General features: G+C 39.8%; 1 protein-coding gene across 2 annotated transcripts in view; it reads right to left on the minus strand.

The window, feature by feature from the left end:
* The window catches only part of LOC124142381 (growth hormone secretagogue receptor type 1-like), a 155,652-nt gene that overhangs the window by 93,921 nt on the left and 34,208 nt on the right, over positions 1 to 27,523 (minus strand). The window contains exon 1 of one of the 2 annotated variants that reach the window (XM_046510812.2): positions 24,056 to 24,312. The exons of the other annotated variant lie outside the window; for it this stretch is intronic. The gene's annotated coding sequence lies outside the window, so the exon portion shown is untranslated. Of the gene's footprint in view, positions 1 to 24,055; positions 24,313 to 27,523 lie in introns of those variants that run through there. 2 annotated transcript variants of the gene reach the window in all.

Here is a 27,523-nt window from a genome sequence, read left to right on the forward strand (position 1 = left end):
TTAGCCCAATCGCCGCAGCCACGTGTTTCGCATGATAACGCTCGTGACCACATTGCGAGAGCAACAAGATACTTCCTCCAGCAGAATGGCATCAGAACAATGCAGTGGCCTGCCCTCAGTCCCATTGAGCACTTGTGGGACGACATTCAAAGACGGCTGAATGACGTCCGACCAAGGCCGACAACTGCAGCTGAACTGCGTCAGGCGTTCCTCAGAGTGTGGGCTCAAGTGCCTATGGCCTTCATCAACCGCCTCATCCATTCCATGTATCGACGTTGCACGGCAGTCATCAATGCACATGGCGGACACACGAGATACTGTCTTGTGATGCCATTTTCTCAGGGACTAGTGTTGTGTGTCACTTTAAGAACATTTGACACTTTAATTTCAACCTTGATGACCAGTTTTGCCAAGTTTCATCATTTTAATATGTCTCAAAGTATGTTTACAGTGTTTGGACAAATAAGGTTTCTCATATATCTATATCTATCCCTCTCTCTCTCTCTCTCTCTCTCTCTCTCTCTCTCTCTCTCTCTCTCTCTCTCTTTCTCTATGATATATATCATTGTGACGTTTCTTTTGCGGTTCAGTATATTACATTCACATGGCTTAACATAACGGACGTTGCTCATTCATACAGTCACTGGTTTGCCTTGCTCAGACTGGAATGTTTGATTCTCAATGGTTGTACAATGTTTATACTACTTTTTTCCTCCGGGTAAATTTGCTGGAATATTGCAAAAACGCCCTATTACCTTTTTTCCTATTTAAAAACTAAATGGATCTTTGGAAGTATGATCAATTCTACAGTTTGCGACATGTCTAATTGAGGTGTTGCAAATAGTCATTATCTTTCAGTTTTCATCTACAATTTTAAAACAATGAAATGAAAGAAACACCGTTGCAACATCGAAGCTTTACTCAGTCAAGTGAGAAATGACAGAAGTCAAGCACTTCTTGAGGAGAAACGTCCGCCTGTCATCATCTTGGACCCCGTGCTTGTCAGACTTATCTCCCCTTGGGTATGCCCCTAACCCTTATCCAGACGACGGCTCGCCCTGTTCGTGATGTACATCATTGTGTGACACAGATAACATCCAACAGAGGATCTTTGATCTGAAAACCTAACTCTAAATTTGCTGCAAATGACACCTTTTGCCAGATAACCAATTACTTGTCTCAAAAACTCTATCGCCAGAACGTGTGCCTGTCCTGTTTCATGACATGCCTTATCACACTTGCATCCAGTCAGTCACCACGGAGCCTATACTCCTGAAAGAAGCATTTCACTCCACAATGATGAAAGGCCTAACCGAACGGCAAAATGAGACATTTGATGTTTTCACATGCCTGAAGGAATAGAGTAATTTTCTGTTATCAATTCTTTAAAAGAAAACATTTGGCATGAAACAATTTATTATGTTCACGTATTAGATATTATTATCATCAGAAGAAATCCTAGTCTTGTGGCGACCTATTGAAAATATGTTACTCACGTTGAAAAAGAAACGTTGATAAATGTAATGTATGTTATCGAATTAAAAACGCTTTTAAGTCGGCAAGGCTTTTTTCTCTACGTGCCCGTGTGTATGTTCTTACGCCGTGGGTTAATTTCTTTGCAATGTTATGAAACCACATCTTAAAGAAAGTTAACCGATTTTCTTTTAGACACTTTCGGAATAATCCTAATTCGAAGTAAGCAGCTTAACAAAGCCCTGTTTGTTTCACTATTTTCGTCGGAAAAGCAATTAATAACGTATTTACGTCTCCATGAGGACATGAGTTAAGCTATAAAATTGTGAGCATTTTCTTTTTTGTCTGCGGATTAAACAACGGATGAGATCACATGTGATGATCTACACTTAAACCAACTTGGGATGCGTCTTATGCACAAGTCCGGTCTAGAAGTTTTGACAATACATGAAGTTTTGTTGTTATGCTATTATTGCGACAGGCCTTCCGCGATTGTCGTCAGCATCTGTTTTGTTAAGAAACGTTCATCACTGACAAATAAAAGGACATTTCTTTCTTTAAAAAATCAGACAAACCGGCCTTCACCATTATAACCACTTGAATGTGTGAGTCAGTAGTTTTACATTGAGGAAATAAATATGCTACAGGTACATAATGTATTGTCCGTAATTATAATACGAAACCCAAGCAGGCAGTGATCGATGTATGAGAATTCATCGTGACTGTAGCTTTAATTTGCAATTGATCTTCCCAGCCGTGGTCACTCTCAGCAACCAGTGTAACCAAACTATTCGCTTTTCCATCCCCTGAGAGACAATACAAATGTATGCCCCGTCGAGTGGTTTGGCATAAGAATCCCTGCGGAAACATGTCCGATGGAAATGTTTGAAAGTTTGTGTGCTACTTCGGAAAGGGTGTAAAGAAATGACATGGGGCTTATAACTTTAATTAAAAGAAATAAAGAGGATGGTTCAACGGGGCCATTCACCCCCATCTTTATTGTCACAATACACGATCAATCACATGCATACTGTTCTTCTAGTCTGTATGATCGTAGGAAACTGCCATTCCATTTATGAGTCTTTCCGCGGTACCGGACATTGAATGTACCCTTGGGCCCCTTTTAGCAGGCTTCTGAGGCTGTTTGGGTATGACTTGGTCTGTTTAGACCATTGGGGTACTAAGACTTGAATGAACACGTGATCAGACCAGCATGACTATAGGTGACGCTGACTGCAATAGATGGTCGTAAATGCATGATTAAATTGAAATGAAAAGGTAATATCCAATAAACCCTCTTCCTGCGTGACACAGGTAGTAGTCAGGGGAGTAGTATACGAGAGCATGAGTTAATGGTAGAACTCGTATTTCTCTTTGTGGAGGGTTCATGGTCTTGTAACCCGCGAAAAAAGTATAACTCATCTTGACGGATCAATATTGAAAACCGATAGAAGAGGATCTGTTAGAATTAAAGTCTTGAAAAGAAGAACAAACTGGAATAAAGGCCACAGTCAAAATCCAATAAAATGAGCTTAGGTTGCCGAACACTGAGTGCATTCCATTGGAGGTCGGTAAGCGCTGACTTGTAAAAAGCCCTTGTTGTGGAACATTCTTAAAGAAAAGCTGTTAATCGTTCGATAAACGTCATCACTTTGCCACAAGCGCAAATCGCCTTAGAATGATACGTCATTCTGGTGGACGTTAATAGCGAATTGTGAATGACGGTTGGGGATGTTCAATTCAATTCAATTCAATTCTTTATTGTATGAACGGCCACAGGCCCATATACAACGGAGTTACATAACATAAAAGATACAAAGTCAACGTAACAATTCACTTCGTAACAAAAAACGCATGGTGTATGTACAGAGCCGGTTGATTTTGTGTTTGAAGATCCTTGCAGGACAGTAATGAAGACAATGTTATAGCATTAAAATGAGATAAAGACCACTGCGGTAAGTAGTTGTTTCTTAGATTCTCGTATATAGGGCAAATCAACATAAAATGGTATTCAGCAATGTCAGATTTGGCACAACCTTAGGGATTTCTCAACAGATGAAAATGTCCCTGTGTTAATTTTTAGATCATTCAGGCCAAGTCTAAAACGAATAATGATGTTACGAAAATTCCTGTACAGTAAGTTTGATAAATAAGATTCTGGTTCATGCAATGACTTGAACTGGCGATAAGTATCATATCTTGAACTTTGCTAAATATCTGAATGCCATTTCTGATGAAACATATCAATGGCACGAATGCGAAAGTACTTAATGAAAACATTTGCGTTACCAATTGTCTTGGACAGCAAAATGAAACCAAAAACATATTATAAAGCAATCTACGTATACATGAAGCCCATGTGCTCTTTCCAAGACTATCGAGGTGTAAAAGGATGTTGTAGGCTTTCTCAGGTAAACGGTGTTCAGGCATAATTATTATTTTACACCAATACTTCAAGCAACGATTGTAAGATGTAATGTACAATGGGAATCTCCTGCATTCTCCATGTACCATATTACTTGGTGTTGACATACCAACAAAGCATAGATTCAATAAAATGCGTCCTAATCTGTTGATAGTACCACCGTGAAATACACGCTGTTCAACAGGGGCATTGTCTACATCAACGTATAAATCATCATGTCCAAAGTCCTCACTGTCCTCAGAAATGGGATTATTTTCGTTGCCTGTGCGGGCATTAAAATCACCGCAGACTAGAACGTGTGAAGAAGAGAAATCAGACCAATGCTCCAATATAAAAGCATCCACTTTATCACTAATACTGGCCCTGGCCGGATTGTTATTTCCTATGGTAGCCACCACGCTGTGAGGTACTCATCAATTGTCGTTTGGAGCTCTCTGATTTTTGTGTGTCATGATTATGTTCATGGTTTAGTTAACAGCTTACCATTCTTGAAATATCCAGTCAGTCCTCTACCTTTCACGGCTTTATGTTGTTCACGACGTCGGTGGACAGTTAAGTCACTTGAGACTCCATAACCAATATTCCTGAGTGTTGTGGGGGGCACGGGTGGCCAAGTCGTCTATGGCGCCGCGATTAGCTGTGCAGAGGTGCGTCCCTTGGGCATGCCAGAAACCTATGATTGTAGGTTCGAATCCCGGCTCGCCCCGATTATGTTTCTAGTTTTGTCAGCACCATACCCATGCTCGTGGGTTTCACCGTGGTAAACGTCTGAGACCTGCATCACTTCGGGCTTTCCTCCCACATTAAGCTGACACGCCGCGATATAACTGGAATACTCACTCACTCACTCACTTAAGTGTTGTTCGAGCTTTCAACACTTCAATCTTGTCATCAGATAGTCGTAATTTAGCATTGAGCGGTCTTGGTTTAGAGGTATCCTCACGTTGGGCGCCGATTCGATGTGCACGGATGACGTCATCACTAACCCATGTCTTAGTATGAACATGGCTGTTCAAGTACCTAGTACCTTGACCTTGCAATCCGCTGTTTCCTCTGTCACGTTATAGAGGATAACGTTGTCACGTCTGCTAAATGCCTCTAGCTTGTCGATCTCGTCGTCGAACTGTGCTAGTTTCTCTTCCACGTTTTCTATCTTGCCGGGGATCAAACCAACGTCCTCGTACATTATACTCTGATTGTGTTGTACAGTTTCCATGTCACTCTGAAGATTGGTCATCTTTGTTTCAATGTTATTATATCTGGTACTCAAATCTCGAACCTCATTTGAGAGTGTGGTTATCGGTCTTACGAGGTCACATTTCACGAATTGGATTTCCTTCAAAATGGTATCTTTGACTTCTGTTAAGGTAAGTGGTCCGGGATTCATTTCGATGTCGTTGATGTCGTTTGCACACAGGATTCAATGTGAATACTCGCCATGTTTGTCAAGTGTTACTTGCCGGGTGCCTTTTGGTTGAGTGAAAAGTCCAATTCTTGCTCTATAGACGTCGATCGACACCATTTCTTGTCTTGCTTCGGTCTCTGGTATTATGGCAATCACTTATTTCAGCTATAATTCTGTCAATTTCGGTCATAATACGACATTAAGATGATTTTTGGACAGAACGCATCAACACACAGCTTGACATAACAAGGGGTATAACTCCATGATGTATTATAATGAACATGTAGTTTGGGGTCTTGAAAGATAACGAGAGAGTTATACTCATAAGAAAATACATATTTTTTCCAGAGTGTATTTTGTTTGCTGTCGTTTTAGGCAATGTATCACAGAAAACATGCCAATTATCAATAGTGTAAGCAACGATCAACATGTGGACATACGCGTCATCAGCCAGATCACCTGGTACATTGCAGATGTAATTGGTCATCAGGTAGGGCACCCATACATGCACAACAAAAGTACTGAGTGCCCTGCAGACACAATGTTGACACCTCGACCGTCTAAACAACTCCACGTAAATATTGGGGTGTATGTACTGCAATCTGATTGGTTGTAAACGTTGTTAAATTGGATTTGAAACCTGAAAATCTTATTGCTACGTGTGAATACGTTTTGGATATTTTTTTCTTTCCCGAATTTGCAAAATGTCTCATTCAGCTTTGCGACATGGATAACTGCATTCCTTATAAATTGTATGTTACTATTTGATTGTTTATAAACACATGCTTGCAATACAGTCGCCATCGTACAATGGACTCTGCTTTTAGTGGAGATTTCTTATGCTTATGGACATGTCTCATGTTGCTTTTATTTAATCAACATGCCTGAAAACAACTTCGATCTAGTTTTCTTTGGGGCATTTAACATTTGAAATAAACGAAAAATCTGAAAACACATAGTGGTTGTCTGCCACACCTAAATAACGTGCAGGGCAAAAGAACCTAAACTCTTGAAAACTGGATTGGACCAAAACATTACAAACGTTATGAAAACGTTACTAGGCTGAAATAAGTCGCAGAAACCCTGCAAACGTAAGGTCCTAAACACAACTCGCAACAACTGCATCACCATCGAATAAGCGTTTCTTGTTTGTTTCATGTTAATCCTCCATTTCTCTCCGCGTAGAAATGTATATTTTCAGTTAAACTTGATAGTTGACGTCAGTTTTGAACTGAATGTACAAAACAGGCCTAGTTTCTGTCTTTTAAATGTCCTCATTCCGTTATGTGTAGAGTGTTGAGTGTTATTCGGCATTTTTTACCCTTGACACTTTCTTTTCAACGTAATTAGCTCACGTTTCACTTAATATCGTTACATATTCGGATCTCTTCTCTTATACCACATTTCCAGTCTTTACATTTTCTGGAAAGTATTCTTCAAAGACATTTTCGAAAGCGTTAGTCATCTCATGTGCGGATCTAAAGCAACTATCTACTGATTTCTATAACGATTAATCTGAAGTTGATAACACGACATGCACTCAAAATAGACGTCTCCTTTGTTCTATTCACTAACTGACTGACTGTCTCCAGAGCGCTAACGATATCCATTGAATCACTGTGTCTGGACGCTATACATCAGTGTCCCTTGCAAATCTCTAATTCTCTGGAAGTATTAACGTTATCTTCACGTGGTGATGTGCAAAGACTGTGGTGAAGAAATCACAATGGTGTAAAAATATATTACTTATGATAGTTAGACATCATTCTTGTCTTCAGCTGGACACCATTAGTATAATAGAAAACGGTAGTCTGACTGAAATCACAGAGGATAACTATCGTATAGAGGAAATTATTTTTTTTCAATAAGCCCACACAAAGTATATATGCGACACATCAAAAGCCACTTTCTGGGGAATGTTCGATTACCCTCTCCCTGGTATTTGCACATTCCACATTTTCCACAATTTCACTTGTTTTCCTGAAGTATATTAGACATACAAAAGCAAAATTACAAATAGCTAGGCATTTAAATCAACATCGCCGTGTCTTTGAGGCTGTATGCCTTTTCTTTGAACTCAAATACGGGAGAGGGTGACGTATAGGGTGAAAATGACGCCGGTAATTGGGAAACAAAGTACTTTTGACCATGTTTTAGCATGCTCCACCCCACGTCTACGGGGTATATGTACGCGAACACACAATCAGCTCCCTCACACAGCCTGTACACCCGATCATCATGCCAGGCATGATGGACTGGGGGCGGATTTAGAACCCGAATTCCAATCGGCGTGACTGGTTCTCATGGCAACAGCATTGGATTTTACATGTAACTGGCAGTGTACTTTACGAACAAACACATGTACAGCTCCCTAAAAACTGAAACTTCAATGTCATACATGTATTAATAGGAAATGATCATTATCTCAAGTGTGGATAATGAATTAATCTTTACTGGACTGCCTCAGTCGCGCCATCCAGGTTTGACCAGCATTCCTTACAAAATCAGTTGCGCCACTTTGATACCAGAGCTGGTTGTATTGACGTCGTTCTACTGTTGCTGTTTTTTCCACAGTCTCAGCTGTAAGATCTGCCTACCAGGCGCCATTGTGAATTACAATCCACGCGTTCTCTCATTTGTACCAAAACTGAATTAGGTGGATGTTTTTGTAAGTAATAATCACCACTTGCTGACAATTGTTTTTAAGAAGACACTGCGATGATGACTGCACGTTCTTTGGGGACACTATCATTACATTTGATTCTTCTCTTTAAACCAACGTTCAACATTTTCAAAGGATGATGCCACAGATGACAAAATATAACAATATTAAAATATTTTACATGAGCGTTTTGCTTATTCCTTTAACCGACATTGAGACCCAGCGGGATCACAGGTTAGAATTGGTTCCCACCAAGCGTCAGAACGTTAGCGCTAATAAATTGATCGATGGTCAGACTCAGTGTTCACTTGGTTGATTTCGCGTCATAGTACCCCGACACCGTGGGTCGTTGCTCATAATAATCACAATCACTAGAGTGCCTGGTCCAAATATGATTGTGTTTACAGGCAGCCATCATATAGCTGGAACATTGCGACGATAAATAACATACAAACTGACACTGAAAGTCATTTTGGATGTATATGCTGTGTAGAAGTCAACAGAATATTACTCTATGAAAACATGCTACGTGCACTGTGTAAATATGCATAATGCAGAACTGTTCTGCCTTTCTTAGATATAGGGCATAGTTAGTATACTTGCATATGTATTCCTAAAACTATTCGTATTATCGCACAGCATGCACCTTTGAAATCGACACGCAGCTTGGGTCGTACCCTAATAACTTGATAATAGTTTTGGTTACAGTTTTATGTACCAGTGTAACATCATAAATTTTCGACACATGTTGAGTTTTAATAGGTTTTGTCATTATTAAGGTTGAATCGGAACATGGTCTTCAGTTTGCAAAATAAAATGCTTTAACTGGGTTATCCACAGGCTGCTACAACCTTTTAAAAGGTAGTGAGGTGAAATTTGGTTTAACGTCGCGTTCAAGATTATTGCGCTTATACATCGTGCATGCACGTGTATGTGTGTGCGTGTGCTAGTAATCGTCCGGACATATGTCTATTTTGTTAGTACAAGCACAACGAGATGCCATGCTGCCGTTTCACATGGACATCCTAACCAGACACAGTCAGGGCTGATAAGTCCTTGTTAAATCCACTTTATGCAGAGCATAAGCCAAGGAAACAACACATGCCATATTTAACGTATTTTAAGGTAATGAGCAGGATACGTTCACCTTTGAGCTAGCACCTGGTATCATCACTTTTTGGTAGTGATTCATAAACACATGCTTATGATGTAGTCGGAACTGTTTAATCGACTCTGCTTTTAGCAGTGGGTTATGTCACTTTTATTTACATGTATTTCGGATGGTGTAATTAATTTCATTGGTTTACTATAGTTACTCAACATCCAATTATGTCCAAATAGACATATATCCATAAGGCATATGTCTAGAACAACAACATAACCTCTTCAACACAGGCCCCATGAACTCGATATATTGATTATGATTGTATATCGGATAGCTATGCGATATGTCGCAAAGAACAATGAAGAACGAAGCATGGTCTCTTTCACATTAAAACATTGTTCTATCATTTCTGGAGATTCGAACATGCGCTAACAACATGATGACGTCGTAGATTGGACGACGTTATTTTAAAGAGGGAAGTGTCTGGTCAGTCTTTCTCCATCGATGTAGCTGGGCAACACAGAAAAACGCCATGGCCGAACGATCGCATCCGAAAGTGGGCGATAAACAACTCCGACTCGTCGTTTCTCCTTAAATAACCTTATAATCCGGCCACGATTCCTTATCGGCAGAGTGGACCAACATTAGCCATACGAAAACTGTCTCGAAACACGGATAAAGCGATATACATTAGACATCCCGAGGACTTTGAGTTAGAAAGGCAACGAATCTAAATCCAACCCAGCATAGTACGCATACGCGGATTCTGGGTTTGTTTTCGAAAAAGGAGCTGCGCTTTTTTGTGATCCGCAAAACAATTTGCATTTACCGGATTATATATACAACATACAAGAAAATATTTCAAATGGGGTGTTTGGGTTTGCAGCCCTGTACCCAACCCACCTCACACACACACACACACACACACACACACACACACACACACACACACACACCGATGGTACAAAAATGTGTTGGAATACATCCCTATCGCCAGGTAGACCTTCCCAGCTGGATGTTGTGTTTATGAAGCTGAATAGGCAATGACGATAAGACACAGTGTCAGTTACTGCACATCAACTTGCCAAACGCCAGCCCATGCTGAGGTAAGGGCTCATAAAGACGGCCCTGCTAAGTAGCCTACCATGTCGATTTTCTTGTTTCAACGTAAATGATTCTTCAGTCAACACGATTCAACGCCTGCCCTTTGGAAAATATAAGGAATATATTCGCACGTTAGTGTTACAGGTTATTATCAAATTTAAGTGCATATATATATATCCTTTGATGGCCTCAATTATCTCCTACAACAGTTGCATGTTTCCTTCAATTTCCTCCTTTTTATGGAGCTGTTTTCGCCACATTCCAACATGCCAGTTTCATTGAGAAGTCCGTACGTTATTACCTATCCCATTGGCGCTGAAGAGGTTACATGAAAATGATATTAACTCAACCAAAGGATCACGTTGGTGAAGAGCATGTAACATCTAAGGTGCCATACAGTACAAGATGAAGGGTGCTGTTTTACAACATTCATCGAAAGTCAAGCATTTACCACACGATTAACTCGATGAGGATCTTTGAGGAATGTAGTAAAAATAACAGACTTGTTGAATGTCTTCAAATAGCTAGAATTGTTTAAGGGTCTCAACTCTCTCATTCATTGATCTGATTCAGAGATTAGAGTGTGAACCTGTACATTGTGACATACATTTTAACCCTTCTCCTTTCAAGTAGGACCATAATGTGTAGACTAGAGATTAGAGTGTGGACTTGTACAGTGTGACATACATTTTAACCCTTCTCCTTTCAAGTAGGACCATAATGTGTAGACTAGAGATTACAGTGTGAACCTGTACATTGTGACATACATTTTAACCCTTCTCCTTTCAAGTAGGACCATAATGTGTAAACAAGAGATTACAGTGTGGACCTGTACATTGTGACATACATTTTAACCCTTGTACATCGTCTGTTTGTAATCTCACGACATGTGCACTGTCATGTGTATGAATCGTATCATGATCAGTTCAGCTTATTAATATAATCAGACACATATTCTCCCATGCCCGTAGTTCGTTGGAAGTCCCTACGTTTCTTGTTTTCCCACTATGCTAGAGAAACGGTGTTGACATCTTGACCGCAGTAAACGTAAACATGTGTTTGGCGTCTGTATTCATCTTTGTTGTGTCCTACACGTAGGCGTATCCTGTTGAATATCTACCTCACCACAAGGAGTTGATCATTGGGTATACTTATCTACATCTATGTGTATGCATCATGTTTACTGTTAAAAAGAAAAATGAATGAATATTAAAACTGTATAATAACTCACCCTGTGGGATTCTGGGATGAAACAAGTCCCTATGCTGAAAGGGACGCAAGAGACGACTACATTCATCAGGTGGTCAGGCTCGATACCCTGGTTGAATAACGTGGATCGATGCTCATGATGTCAATCACTCGTTAAAGTTTCAAGGATATACCATATCGGATTGTGCAAAAGGACAAAAATCGACCACTTCTTTTCGATAATCATAGAACATCTCTGCTAAAAGCAGAGACGTTTGTACGATTTCGACTGTATCAATACCATATGTTTATGAATCACTATCAAATAGTGATGATTCCTGGTGTTTTCGAAAAGAAGAGCGTATCCTGCTCCAACGGTCATTTTATACACATTTCTATCGCTGAGCATTTTACGTTGTTACGTTTTTATAAATAAAATTGTAATTACTTCAAACCACCAACTAACCAGCATTCCAATACAATAACCAATTCGATCTCTCTCTCTCTCTCTCTCTCTCTCTCTCTCTCTCTCTCTCTCTCTCTCTCTCTCTCTCTGTGTCCATGTTGTTGTTTCTATGCCAAGGGAGGTGCAACCCACTCAGAAAAAAAACTACTCATAACAATGACGACATCAATGTCAGAATAGCTCCCACTCCCCGCTGTGAACTCGGATACTGGAATTAAGATATGATCACTTCTGTCGTGTTAGATGACCCGAAAAAACTCATCAGGTTATTCCATCTGCACAATCCTATGGCTCTACTTGTCCGTGAGGAATAACAAAAGTACCGAGCATTAACTTAATGGATCCCTATTGCGGCAGTGCTATATTGTACGACAATGCCTTAATTACTATGTTACCTGTACTCACCGAATCAGTTTTGGCACTGTGACTATCTTTGAAGTTAAAATACAACAGTACTATGTAAATAGGGAGTAATCTGAAGAAACAGCGTGATTAATGACGACTTCAGCCACCAGAAATTGTTCTTTGTTACACTGATGAAAAGAGCGAATAAACTCCATTTGAAGTAGTTGTTAGTACTGAGGCCGGTGGTAAAGTCATAAAGAATGTCAGTTGGTTACTGTGTGCTGTGTTCAACACTTTGTCACGGTGCATTACACCATTTCGGTCTGTGTACAAAGGTGGACATTTCATTTGCCAACATTGATTGTAATTCAAAACAAATATTTCATCCTTCATACTAAAAGCATCACAATCAATAGAAAAATACATTAAAAATCAAATACGAAGGTAAACAACGTTTTCGAAATGACAGATCCTTCAATGTAGTTGAGATAAAACAGTAAATATGTATGGACATTGTAAGTATCGGTATAATATGGAATAGATATGTATTAGATAATAAATATGTCTAATATCTTTTTCAAATATACACTATGTTGCGAGATCACACATTACTCCGTAAATATAACTACATTAAATCTTGCAACCGGAATTCCATTATCACGCCACATCTTTTATGATGATGATCCTCCATCGTCCCATCATAATCGTTATCAACACAATGTTCTAATCTCGAAATACGGCTACCTCGACACAAAGTCGATGGTCCACAAGACTTCTATTTAACGATGTTTCTCTGACGGCAAAAATATGTTCATCTTTGTGTATCTGTTGACGTTTCACTGATGGAATCGCATTCACTATCAATCTGAAAGTAGATGTGTGGTTAATTCAATAAAAACAGCAATAGCTATTTCCCAAAAGAAATATCTACAAAAAACAGAGTCCATTGTACGATTCCTACTTTGTCATAGGGCGGTGGGGTAGCCTAGTGGTTAAAGCGTTCGCTCGTCACGCCGAAGACCCGGGTTCGATTCTCCACTTGGGTACAATGTGTGAAAAGTGAGCGTATCCTATCCCACCCACTCACCACAAGTACATGCAATGGCAAGTCATTGTTCAGCTGAAAAGCACGGGAACATATGGTATACAAGTCAAAATAGTGAATTGCATCATTCTTTTCACTGAGGCGTCGAATATTGAATATGTTTAAAAGCTTTACTGAGGCCTTGAATGTTGTAACCATGATTAAATACATGCACATGATTTAATTAATAAAGCAAACAGTAAAACACGTACACACGATACTTGGCATGCACACAAAGCTAGCCAAGGGACTGCGTGTGAACCACAACCAGTCTCGACTTGATTCCTAAACGCCCATTTACAGCTCACAGGCATGTTATACTCATTACTCTGTCACACTCTCAAGGGAAATAACTACGAATCTTAGCAGTAATGTGGAATCTGGTAATCAGGAGAAGAATTAAGTGTGGTTAGTGCACAAATGTTTGTTTATGCGTAGCGTCACATGTATTTCTTCAGCCACCTGTTCTCCCTGGGAATATGTTTTCTATCAAAGTAGATATGGGAAACCTTATGACGTCAGTTAAAACGAATGTATTCGAATTTCAGAGGTTGGATCTTTTTTGTACACTAGAAGAATAAGGTGCAGCGCCGAGTGAAATGTGTTAATGTAATTGAATATCTGTTTTTGAATTCGCTGAAAGATCACATGAATGAATCCCTTCTGGCAATATTGACAACTTACTGGACGAGTATTTTACATCACCTGAAGAGTGTTTTCTCATTAAAGGTGCTTGCTTTAACAGATTGGGCAGTTGCCGTCTTCAAAATCAACATGCAAGTCGGCTTGACGTGACCTCTTCGAATATCGACATCATGACTTCCTAATGTTTGAAATTGAATCTTTGTAACTTGAACCTGTAAGGGTACATCCGGTACAAGTGTCAGTAATGGGATGGTCAAGTTTTTATGCGCCATTGTAATGGAAACCTGAAGTTAAACCTGATAATGTAATTAGATAACTGTGTTGGAATTGGTTATGAACGATCAGAGAAACGCACAGCCTTGCGGCAATATTGACTAACCTATTGGGCGATGAGTTTGTCTCACCTGTGAAGTGTTATCTGCGTGTTTTAGCGGGATGAAAGGAGGCATCTTTCCGATGCATCATATCATTTTATATCCCCTTGGTCACGCGAGCGATACATGCAAGATGTGATCTTTGTGATCCATGTGGTCTGAATCTCTTCTACGCAAAATAGTTTCATCGTATACTGAGTCAAATTAAAAACTTCACATTTTTAAAAGTAATCCAATATATGATATACAACGGACAAATGTATCAGAGAAGGTAGTTTTTAATCATTATTGTCCAAAGAAGGATTTTAATTAACGGTGGTAACCATAATTTGTTCCAAGCACCTACGGTATTCGGTAATAACATCAACAGTTTAAATCATAAGTCCCAAGCACGAGAATCTGATGGCACACAAGTTCAGTAGCGTGTATGGCCACCATGTGTTTTGACAACTGCCACACAACACCTCCGCATGGACCTTGTGATGCTTGTGAACACATGATTGGGAAGACGATGCCGTTGTTGCTGCAAAATGGTGCCAAGATCTTGCAAATTCGGTGGTTGGTTCTGGAGAGTGCGCAGACTTCTGCCAAGAGCATCCCAGACGTGTTCGATGGGATTGAAGTCGGGAGACCTTGACAGCCAGTCCATGACGTTGACTCCCGCATTCTGAAGGAAATTCCTTGTCAAAATTGCTGTTTTGGGTCTGGCATTGTCGTGTTGGATGACCAAACCGGGTCCATGTGCTGCCATGAAAGGCAGAAGTACTGGTGCCAGTACCTGGTTCCGGTAAGCAGCAGCGTTGAGGTTGCCACGGATGACAAGAAGCCTGAAACGTGCATTGCCACAGAAAGCACCCCACACGATGACACTTCCGCCTCGAAATCTGTCAACTTCCTTTACACAACACTTGGCGTAACGTTCATGGCGGCGCCTCCACACCCCCGCCCTACAATCAGCAAATCGAAGATTTAAATCGGGATTCATCACTGAAGACGACTTGATTCCAATTCCTCTGATGCCATCGTAAGTGTCGCTGTGCCAACAATTGACGTTGACGTCAGTGTAATTGAGTCAGAATCGGCCCGCAGTATGGCCGTCGTGCTTGAAGGTGAGCAGTTCTCAGACGGTTTCGAACAGTTTGCTCACTCAGTCTACCCCTAAACAGTTCATTTCTGGTTGATGTAGCCGTCAAAAATCGGTTACGGAGGTGACGTAAGACAATCTGACGATCCTCTGCATGTGACGTCACACGTGGTCGACCTAGCCGAGGGCGATCAGCGGTGGTACCCCTTTGCTGTAGACGCGTCTGTAAATCATAAACAGTCCGTCGACTACAACCCATCGTCCTTGCGACTTCAGCTACGGACGTTCCCGTCTGCAACATGCCGATGGCACGTTCACGTTGCACATTTGAAAGGCGTGGCATGACAAATGGCCGTAAAGACTTTTGTTTTCTTGTGTTTTTCATTTTTTGTTAATGACTGCTAACAAGTATGACTGAAAACACGTGCGGTATTATGGCCACGTGACCAGTTGCACGTGAAAACCACTTTTGCTACTATAGTGCTGTGCACATGATTTTGATCGATTCACCTGCACAAAAACGGGTGTTATCTGAAGACAATACGTGGCCATTACTGTTTAAATACACAATAAGGGCCCACAATGATAACTGGTCACGTTTGTGAAGTTTTAATTTGGTTCAGTATATATCAAATGCTAAGCTAAAAGCTACAATTAAGCTTTGTTGGTCCGACCTCCGTAAATCTGGAAAACTTGTTTTTCACGACCATGTACATGTAGATGGATCACTCATTAATCTTGAAATATATTAATCTGGATAGTTCACTGACATGGGCACGGTTTGGATTTCAAATTCCTGGAAAACGACATTCAGTGACTGTAATTACTATTCAGGTGTACACATGCATCAACTACATGTCGTCAACTCTTGACATGTATCTGTGAGAAATGTATAGTTCAACTGTATGTTATATTTGGCAGTCACATACTACGCAAAAGGAGTTAGGGACCGTCCGATTCTTTCATATCCATATAGTTAATATGTCATGCCTGTTTAACTGTAGTAATATGGAAGAATCGCATTGTCCTAAACTTCTTTTGAGTAGTATATCACGGCGAGTCCCGACATGCGGATTCTTGAAAACCATTCTGGCCATGGACCATTGAAAACTACTTAAGCCCAAAGGCTGAAGATGACATACTGATTGTTCATATACAAATATAAAGTTGTTGGTTGGACGAAAGTCCCTTTGTAGTCTTCTGTACCTCTTGGTGGCCCTGTCGTCTAAGGTCTACATAGTTCATTAGATGAACCCAAATATTATTATCGTGGGCTCGAACCCCAGATTCGCCATGATTATGTTTGTATTTTTGTGAGCAACACATCCGTGCTTATGGGTTGCAGCAAAGTGGTCAACGCCAAAGACCTGCATCACTCCCACATCAAGCTGACACGCAGTGATATAATGTAATTGAAATACCGTTCAAAGCCATGTTAAACAAATGTCAGTGTTCTGAGAGCAAATATGCCCGAATCGACCTCACTGAACGCACTCGGCGAAGCTTGCTTGTAGAAAACACAAACACGTCAAAAACTACGTGATCCCTTCAAACCAGAAGCAGTTGGGTTGCAAGGAGGTATTGCATTGCAAGTCACATTCTCATAGTGCGAGAAGGCCGCTCGTGGCCCAAGTCGAGCTGAATCTGCCTCCTACTTCCATTCACATCCGCGTTTCCTTCACCACGACATCGACTCCCACGATGTACTCAACAGCCGCAACATCCCAGTGTGCCATTTGATCTCAATTCCATACTTTGTATGCAGATCATTTTGTTGGCAGGATAATTCTGCTGCAAGCAATAATTCCATGATTTGTGGACTTCGCATGGCTGCTCTCTCCTAACCGACACACGCATTTATCAACAATGGAATTCCTTAAAACGTTTATACAAAAAAGAAGCTGTATTCGGCAATCATAGATCATGATCAACAGTTCATTGTTTACGCTGAACGTTTGGGTATGTTTTTTTTAGAACCCACACGTGTTTATGAGGTCACGTATGTAATAAATTTTCATAATGGGTATTGATGTAAAGCTCAAAGGTACTAGACAAGAGATGAGACTCAGAAATATGTTAACGAAAAATATTTTGAACATATTTTCATTTTGTCCTTCAGTTTTCCAACAGTTTCTCTGACGTTGTTTATGATTCTGACGTCATCGTTTTTACGACAGTTGTTTTTAACCCATTTGTAATGGACCAACCAGTGTGAACAAATAGCGTTAGATTACCATGCGCCTCTGAGGCAGATGTTTTTTCTTCTATTTTTCATGTCTTGCGGAACGCTCTCCCCTGATGTTTACATAAGCGATTGTTGCCGAAAAGAGAAAACTTATTTTGATAAATAAGTATTTTTATCTTCTAGATGATGAAAATGGGGTGTTTACAGAACGTTTTGCGTTATAAAATTAAACAGCTAACAGATGATGTTCGGGGTGTGATTTAGTTTATCGCTCACATGAGATACGAAATTTCCTGGAAATTACTTTGCAGCCAATGTGCCCTGATTTTACAGCCTGAAACATAAACGGCAAACTTTTCTCAGACTGTAATATAGACGATTCACCGACAATCCTCACTTACACCAATACACCAACTTTACTTTGCTTTCGTAGTTTTTATTTCGCATCTATTGACATTTCCGTAGATTTATGTGCAGCTGATTATCTAAATATATAGAAACAATTATGTACGTGTTCTTTATACTTTGTTTTCTTTGGTGTTTTAGCAGGTGCTCTAGATATGAATATATATATCAAAAAGTATAGAACAAAATATGTTAGGGCTTGGAAGTAGCCTTCAATTTCAATCCATCACATATGCTCATTGGACAGAACCACATGCCACTGTATTAAGATACTAACCTATAATAATAATACAACACACCAATTATTGTTATTCCATTTATTAATATCTGCGCGAATAGAAAACAAGTTTCCATGTAGTTCCTATTAGAATATATAATATTGCGTTCATTCCCTGTCCCCAGTCGGGAAGGTGATAAGATACGACTATATCATGACACAAAGGAATACATCATGTATTATTATCATTTTATCAAACCATTATCATTTTATCAAACCATGCACTTTGCCGAGGGCGTTCCGCCTGTGTAGTTAAACTGAAGCACACTATATAAACATGAAAACAAATTGTTTGCGTCATCAAATATGCTTACCTAACCTTCGAAACAATAAATAAAGGGCCTCGTTTATCACACCCCACCTGTCCCTCCAGTCAGAGCAGGGTCATTTCATTTGCTCTTGTGCCATCTGGTATGGACATTTAACATGTAGATATTGTATTCGTGTTTGTTTAAAGTCTTACAAATGCACCTAAAATTACTGTTATTGTGAATGTGTACTGTATGTTCCCGTGTTGTTTTCAGTGAACAATTGACTAGCTGTTGATGCGTTTGTGACAGGTGCCACCGGTGTGGCAGGATACGCTAACCTTCCCGAGAACCTGGTATCATCACTTTTTGAAGGTGATTTATTAACAGTGACTTATTATGGAGTCGGAATAGTACAATGAACTCTGTTTTAAAGAATAACTTGACTTTAAAGGGTGACTGATGTTCAAATGAGTGTTTCTTGACTAAGCGACTGATAATCTGTTTAGAGGAGGCAAGGAGTGCACATGGTATCAGAGACCTCGTGGCCAAGACTACAAATGTATGTATCGTTATTTGCGCTTGGTCAAGCAGTACAATATTATTATAATTGAGGAGTTTCAGTGTTGCTACAAATATATAACGACAACGTCGGAGAATAATCAGTCTCGATTATCGTCCGAAACAGATTCAATTGGGCGTAAATGGCAAAATACTGGTAAACATAAAAATAAAAATAATCCTTATACAGGCAGATATATATTGCAAGACCCATTATGAAATTTACATTTTGTGTTGCAGCGATGTGGATGGGAACGTATGAAAATAACTTGAAATGAGAAGTGTTCTTCCTCATGAATAACATGGACATACCTGTACTAGGAGAAAGTGATATGCATCTTCAACTAAATCATAATTACACATGTTGAACTTGAGTATGGCTGAATGTACATTTCCATAATAACGATGCTGTTGAATATTCCACTTATGGTCCAGGCTTTGGAATTTACACAATATGCGGACTAGATCGTTGTTTGGAGTTTAATCCAATGACTGTTTTTCTGGACCAAGTGTCGATCTTCATGTAATAACAAAAGAACCTTTGAAGACATAATTTTATCTTGCCCGTTTTGAAATTATATATCGTTACAACTTTGTTTGAAAACATTGTATAGATATAACATATATTTCCATAATCTTCGGTGTTTCACACAAATGAGAATCCTGCTTGTAGTGGCAGTAATACATGTTGCCATTTTCATCGCGTAACTTCAGCATTTGATAACAAGTGTTTGGTTAAAGATGTCTGCCTACTTACATCATTACTGGATACATATTACCTACACATAGAAAATAAACTCTCGACATGTGTAACCCCACAGAATATGTGATACTTTGACATTGTGAAAACGGTTTACGGGTAATATACATAATTAATGCACCCTTCTTAGCTTGTAGGGTTCACATGTTATGTTTATGTCTTAGATTTGCAGTGATCCATTCATATACTTTTCATCACTATTTTACCTTTTACACATATAATAGTAGTCTGTTTCGGATGATAATCGAGACTGGTTAGTCTCTGGCGTTGACATTTTACTTTTTTGACCAGAAAATGACGATTCCTAAATATTTATAATATTTAGAAGAGCATATACTCTGTGACAGAAGCACTTAACATACATGTATGTCATCTGTCCATATAAATACGTTCTAATTTCAAAATAGAAACGTGTTAACCAATGTGCTTGTGTATAATTCTTACTGGTGGGTTACATGCAAACAATTCAATTCCTTTTCCACGAATGATGTTGAGATTTCACGGATCCCTTTTATCAATCATTTACTAAAAACATCAATTTATGTCGGCTCACGATATGGTCGTTTATTTCATACAAGGAAATGCATGAACAAATTGTTACATGACACCGGTGTGTTTTTAAATCATGACAAGTTCTACTGGTCGCTGTAGTCTTGATGTGTTACAATTTATGACCACTATTATCATCCGAATGTTCAATAAATTAAACCAGCTTGACAACATTACGAGCAAATTCCATTCTAGTATAAGCGCGCGCACAATGGGTCTGAAATGGATGACTAGATTCATTTATATAACTTTAATATATGTGACTCCATCACTCTAGAAATAACAAGGTCCGATATAATTATTTAAAACGTTCAATAAACTAACACCGCTTAACGAATTAACGACAAAAGACCATTACCATCCGATGTGACAGGAATGAATGACTTGATATGTTTTATAGCAACAAAAATTGACACCTATAACTGTCGTTCCTGGTACTACAGAACACGTAAGTAGCAGTATTCCTGTAACTACATAGGTCGAAGTAGGAGGCATGGTTGACCAGCTATACGTCCCCTGATAGTAGCAGCTGTGGTGTTCCACGTATATCTAAAAAATGGAATGCCTATCTGACGCTATCATATCACGGCTTTCGTATAATTACAAGTTCAAATTACATAGGTCATACTTCTATAGAACTCTGTAATGAGACGGTGTCACTTGTGCGGAAAATAGAAACATGTTAGTTCCCGATGTTTTCATTATCATTGCAAACTACTTTGTACATCAGCGCTGATTATGAATACATGTTCGTATTCTGTTCTCAAAGAAAACTCCTAGTCATCCCACCACCCCTACCTCCAGAATATTAAACCGTCCCGGAGCTTGGCAAGCTGATCGCTCTTGCACGCTCCATATTAATATTGCGTAGTGCTCTTTCGTGTTCACATAATCGACTTAATATCACGTCCAACAGGATGTTTCACGAGGTCAATGAACAACTCCAGCAGGGGTCCATCAACTTGGATATCATAAAACAATTCATTTCCTGGATTATCTGACCTACTTACACCAACCAATCTACACCCAAGAAAACCGCAGGGACATTTTAACCGATAGCCATAATACACATATAGTCTGGGATCAATCTTGGATTTTGTTTCCAGTTTTTTTATGTGTTTGACAAAACCGAAATAATTGACGGCTCACGTTTATATTCATAGACGATAAAAGGCATTTGTCAAATACGTTGGGTGATTGAGTGAGTGTGGTTTGCCGCCACTTACAGTATGTCAGTCATTAGACAACGTGCCATCTGGATGTGGGAGGAAGTAATGCAGGTGGGATTAAACATCCCGTCCAAGATTATTGGACTTATATAGCGACGGCTGCTTGTACTAGTCGCGACTGATGCCGATTTTATAGTGCTAGTCCACTGAGATACCATGCCGCAGTTTAACATGAATACCCCACTCAGACACAGTATACTGACTCCGAGCCGACCAGTCCTTGTTTTAGCCCTTTAATGCAGAGCGCCAGACAGGGTAACAACAAGTACCATCTTTAAACGTCTTTTGGTATGACGCGGCCGGGGATCGAACGCCGGACCTTCCGTTCTACGGGCGGACGCTCTACCACTAGACCACGGAGGCGGTCTCATAGGTTTATGAAACGCGAGTGACGCAACTCTGCCTTTTATATACAATGACTGATAATTCATGGACTGATGTACATTATATGCTAGTCTCTGCATTTCTGTATGCCAAGGCTAACAGTTTCCGCAATCTAGTTTATATTTCCCTGTGAGCTTGCTGGTAGTATTGATCACAATGTTTTGTGATAATCTGACACAGTTTATTTTTAGCAGATACCACGAAATAGCATCACAATGTTACAACATGTATATAAATTGACATGGAATTCAACGGGAAAATCGTATGTTTCTCATCACCATAAACGTGAACAGAATCTAAATTTTACAACTTGTCCCCAGGGCACAATGTGCATTGAATATGATTTTACGTTGGTATATGTGTTATCAGTTCAATGCATGAAACTACATTGTGGTGAAAACGAAACATGGATTCACATACAACCCGCATATAGATCCGAGTGAGTGAGTGAGTTTGGTTTAACGCCGCTTTGAACAGTGTTCCAGTTATATCAAAGCGTGTCAGCTTAATGTACGAGAAAAGCACTTTGGTGAAACCCACGAGCACGGGTTTGGTGCAGACAAACCTAGAAACATCATCGGGACGAACCGGGATTCGAACCCACAATCATAGATTTCTGGCGTGCCCAAGGGACGTAACTCTGCACAGCGAATCGCGGCGCTTTAGAAGACTGGGCCACGCGTGGGTTACACTGGGCATGACTTGCATATACCACCTGTATATAGATCCGTACTACAGGGGTTGCACTAGACATAAGTTGCATATACCACCTGTATACAGATGAGAACTAACAGGGTAACACTGTACGTGACTTGCATATACCACCTGTATACAGATCAGAACTAACAGGGTAACACTGTACATGACTTGCATATACCACCTGTATACAGATCAGAACTAACAGGGTTACACTGTACGTGACTTGCATATACCACCTGTATACAGATGAGAACTAACAGGGTAACACTGTACGTGACTTGCATATACCACCTGTATACAGATGAGAACTAACAGGGTTACACTATACATGACTTGCATATACCACATGTATACAGATGAAAACTAACAGGGTAACACTGTACGTGACTTGCATATACCACCTGTATACAGATCAGAACTAACAGGGTTACACTGTACGTGACTTGCATATACCACCTGTATACAGATCAGAACTAACAGGGTTACACTGTACATGACTTGCATACACCACATGTATACAGATCAGAACTAACAGGGTAACACTGTACATGACTTGCATATACCACCTGTATACAGATCAGAACTAACAGGGTAACACTGTACATGACTTGCATATACCACCTGTATATAGATCCGTACTACCAGGGTTACACTGTACATGACTTGCATATACCACCTGTATACAAATCAGAACTGTATATAACAACTTATAAAGATCCCATTTAACAGGGTGTATGTAGATCCGAACTAAGAGGTATACATTGAACATGAGCTTCATACACCACCTGTATATAGATCCGAACTAACAGTGTTACATGTGTACATAAAATACATATGCCACCTTTACATAGATCCGAGCCACCAGGGTTATATATGTGCATGCACTGCGCACACTACCTTGTGCAGTTACTGCTGCATTATCGTCATGACATGTAATCATTCAAAGGCAACGTAGCTGGACACACAGGGTAAGCCTAGTTTAAAGGATAAGAGATAACACATCTGATCACTATCTGAACACCTGCAAACAAGGTCGAGCCTTACATCACAAACAAGTCGTACACTAACAAGGCTACTGTAACATTAAGACCAGGTTTAATGTATCATTTTCTGTAGACTGCTTGTTGAGAAGTACAGTATGAATTATATGTGTAATAATAACACGGTTACCACCTGGAACACCGTCTATCGCTGACTGGTGACAAATCATTGCAGATAAACACGCATGTACACAAGGAAGCTGTTACACTTCTCCGATCAGACTGAAATAACATAAGTTGTTACGAGAAACTACATATAATGTTGACAGTGGACCTCATAGCGGGCTGTCATTTAAGTATCGACGCTAAAAGCTTTGCTGTACAATAATTGCCCTCAAGGAGTATATGTATCACCTACCTCACATGACTGGACGTTCAGCGCACTTGTGTGAGTTGGAGATGAATGTTTTGATAGTCAGATGTAGACAGGCCAACCGCAACTTTCCTCAGTAGCGTTTGCCCAAGGCTGATGGTGTCACGTGACCGTCAGCTCCATTCCACCACTTCCATGGTTGGAGGAAATTGGTTCTACTTGAATGGAGTGTAATTCTACCCAACGATGCGGAAGACTGCCCTTCAGCATTTATATTATATTACGTCCAGAATGTGTGTTGACAATACGTTGACACGGAACTCAAAATATTTTTCTCGACTGATGGAAAGCACAAATTTTAATGTGAACATGATGGACCTCTGGGAATTCGGCTGCATAATCCGATAAAACAGACGCGGAAGTGGACAATGTTTACGGAGATGAAGCAATGATAAACGCGACACCACTGTAATGCAGAATGCATTGATTTTATTTATAAAATAAAATGAAATAATAAAATGACATATCACAAAATGAAATTGGGTAACCAAATGGCATAGGCCAACGGATCCGGGTTTGATTGAGAGAGAGAGAATTGCACAACATATAGACAGGTAAATGCGCATACAATACAACTTTTCAGTCAACATGTACAAACAAACACCAAGTTAATACATTTTATAAAATCTGTGGAAAAATCTGTCATAAATCAACCCAGAGTCGATATAATTGTGATCATACTGTATGTACTATTAGGGATTTGTTCTTCATTGTGGGCGTGAGTTGGTGTGAATGCCGCTTGGAACTACCGTATACAGTTACATCACTGCTTACTAGTTACATGTGGGATGAAAGCCTAACGTGACGCAAGTCGAAGACGTTTACATCATTGATGAAGCCCACGAATGGCGCCAACAGACCTAGAATTAAAATTGGGATAAATAGGTCATTAAAATACATGATCCGAGAAGTGTGGTACCAGGGATGCACCTCTATTCATCGACTTGCCAAACCAAGCCCCATTTGCCTCTATTATACATTCCGTGTTCCCTACGGTTGAACGTTTACACACAGCTGAGGACACTGTCATGTTTCGAAGCACAACGTAATGCTTGTATTCTGTACGTTTCCAATTCCAAGAGGCTTGAATACAATACATTTCTAATTAATCCTTTTGATTCTATGTATATACCTGTTCAATATCGTGTTACCGGGTCTGTCTGCTGTCTACATGTATTCACTTGCCACCTGTGCCTGTAATCGAAGTTTCATCCAGTTTAATGATAAAGAAATATCGTTGTCCTTATACACAGTAGTCTCAAATAGTATCTGCATACTTCTCCTAACAACGGTTTGTCACTTTGACCTTATCAAGACAACTGTATTTAGTTATTATTGAAGGACAGAGCGCCCATGTCAACCTGCCTCTCTGTTTACTTGTATTCCATATCTTTAAAAGTACAATGCCTTACGGACAAATACCGTATTCGACGTAATAAGCGCCCCGCTCTAATAAGCGCCCACGGCGATATTTGCTAATATATTGGCTAGTGAACGATCCCAATTAGCACCCTTTCCGATTGTTCAATGTACACAAGATTTATTGCTTCGCGTATAATACGCACTAGTGTGTTATATGCACCCTTAAATATCGGCAATTAAATTCTGGAAACATATATCTGTCGTATATAAACATTTCAGGCTGTCAGCATAAACCTCGAAATTTATTCTTTAACATTGGTTTTTTTTCCACCAAAATAATTTTCTAATAAGAGCCCCCTATTTCTAATTTTGAGAGCGCCCTGGGTGCTTATTACGTCGAATACGGTACTTCCAATTCACTGAAGACATTCCCAGCTATACTTGATACCGAATGACTTTATCTCCGGGGGTCATCTCAGGAATTTTAAGAAACCAGAAGAGGAATGAAGAAGTTTTGTTACATGCACGAAGGACATTACCATATGACTATACAAGGAGGGCACCTGGATATTTTGGATTGCGGATTAAATAGTTGGTATGTAACAACTATGTTATCACGAACTGTGGATTAAACATTTACTGATATCCGTCTTCACACACTTGTGTGCACCTCATTACACATCTCCTGCTACCTCAACAAGAATACTCTCCTCGAAACTCGAATTTTAAGCTCAGTTGTTTTTCGGGTCTTCCTTGACCATGTTTTCTCTCGGTACTGATGGACTTGTGTTCGCTTTATATTGTTCGTTACGCTCTATGTGAACGCTGCCAGAAGAATGTCGAGACAACCTTCGCAGGACCACATTACGTCAATTACTGCAAGCACAGAGAATCAGACACATTATTCATGCTATGCCATTTTTTCACACAAACACATCGCCAGACTTGATCGACCAACAACCCTTTGTGTTTACTGCAGGTTTGTAATCCTTTCTTCTATGGTGGAACCAGATATGACTTGATGGGGTGTCCATCAGTGTCCATCAGACCATTAAATGTTGTAGATGTATGAGGCAGTGCGAGACCAAAACGTCATCAGACCTCGAATTAGAAAACCAAACACATGTGTGCAGACAGATCAACCGACACTAAAAGCTGTAGAGTCAGTATTTGGTTACTTCTCCCGTAGTATTCCAGGAATGAAACGACGGGGGACATCAAGACACGACGCGTAGAGGACTAACATTTAGCTGTATGTCACTTTGTGGGCCATCGGGAAAAGAAGAGTATATGACGACCCAAATGCTTTAACAACCTGATGGTTTAAGCAGTTGAAAGTTAATACAAATTCGGTCTTCATGTACATGACCTTTTTTTCAAAACATTCGTGCCTACTTAAACATCTTAGAAGTTTCGTAGTTATGATGAATATTCATTACAATAATTTATCCAAATGCATTGCTTGCAAACGTTAGTCAGCACTATTGGGAACTTGCTCAGCCCTAATACTTTTAATTGTGTTTTTTTCGGCAGACCCCCCATGGGTCGTTATTGCATGACGTTTCGGTAAAGTTTATAACGCCTTGATCGGCATTAGCTAAAGCAATGTTGAGTCAAGAACATTCGTGTTGCAAGACGGATTACGCAGATTTGAGAAAGCTTAATTGTAACAGCGTATCTATTCCGGGATTTCAGAACCAACAAGGACGTCATGTAGCAAATATATTTTACCGATTTGTTAAACATGAATGGTTCCATTTGGGAAATGGAGTCAATTTCATTTCGTCGAGATGTACCCGTGTAATTCAAATCGTGTTCATTGCACAAATCTGCATAACATTTTGTAAAGCCGCGCTGAATTTGTCATACCAGCAATGTGTAAATAGTAATCTCAATACCCTGAATTTCCCATTACCCAAGCAAGCCGATTATAGTAGCAAACTCCTGTGGCAGCATCGTCGGGAATAAATGGAACCGTTTAGGTTTTTATTTTTTACTCTGCTTGTTCTTTTTGATAACCTATGTCGACATTATAGCACGCTTCGTCCCAGGCCTTCACCAACGAAACATGTTATCACTGAACTCATGACA

This window comes from Haliotis rufescens, unplaced genomic scaffold (assembly GCF_023055435.1).
Source record: "Haliotis rufescens isolate VD_foot unplaced genomic scaffold, xgHalRufe1.0.p SCAF_1, whole genome shotgun sequence".
NCBI lineage: Eukaryota > Metazoa > Mollusca > Gastropoda > Lepetellida > Haliotidae > Haliotis > Haliotis rufescens.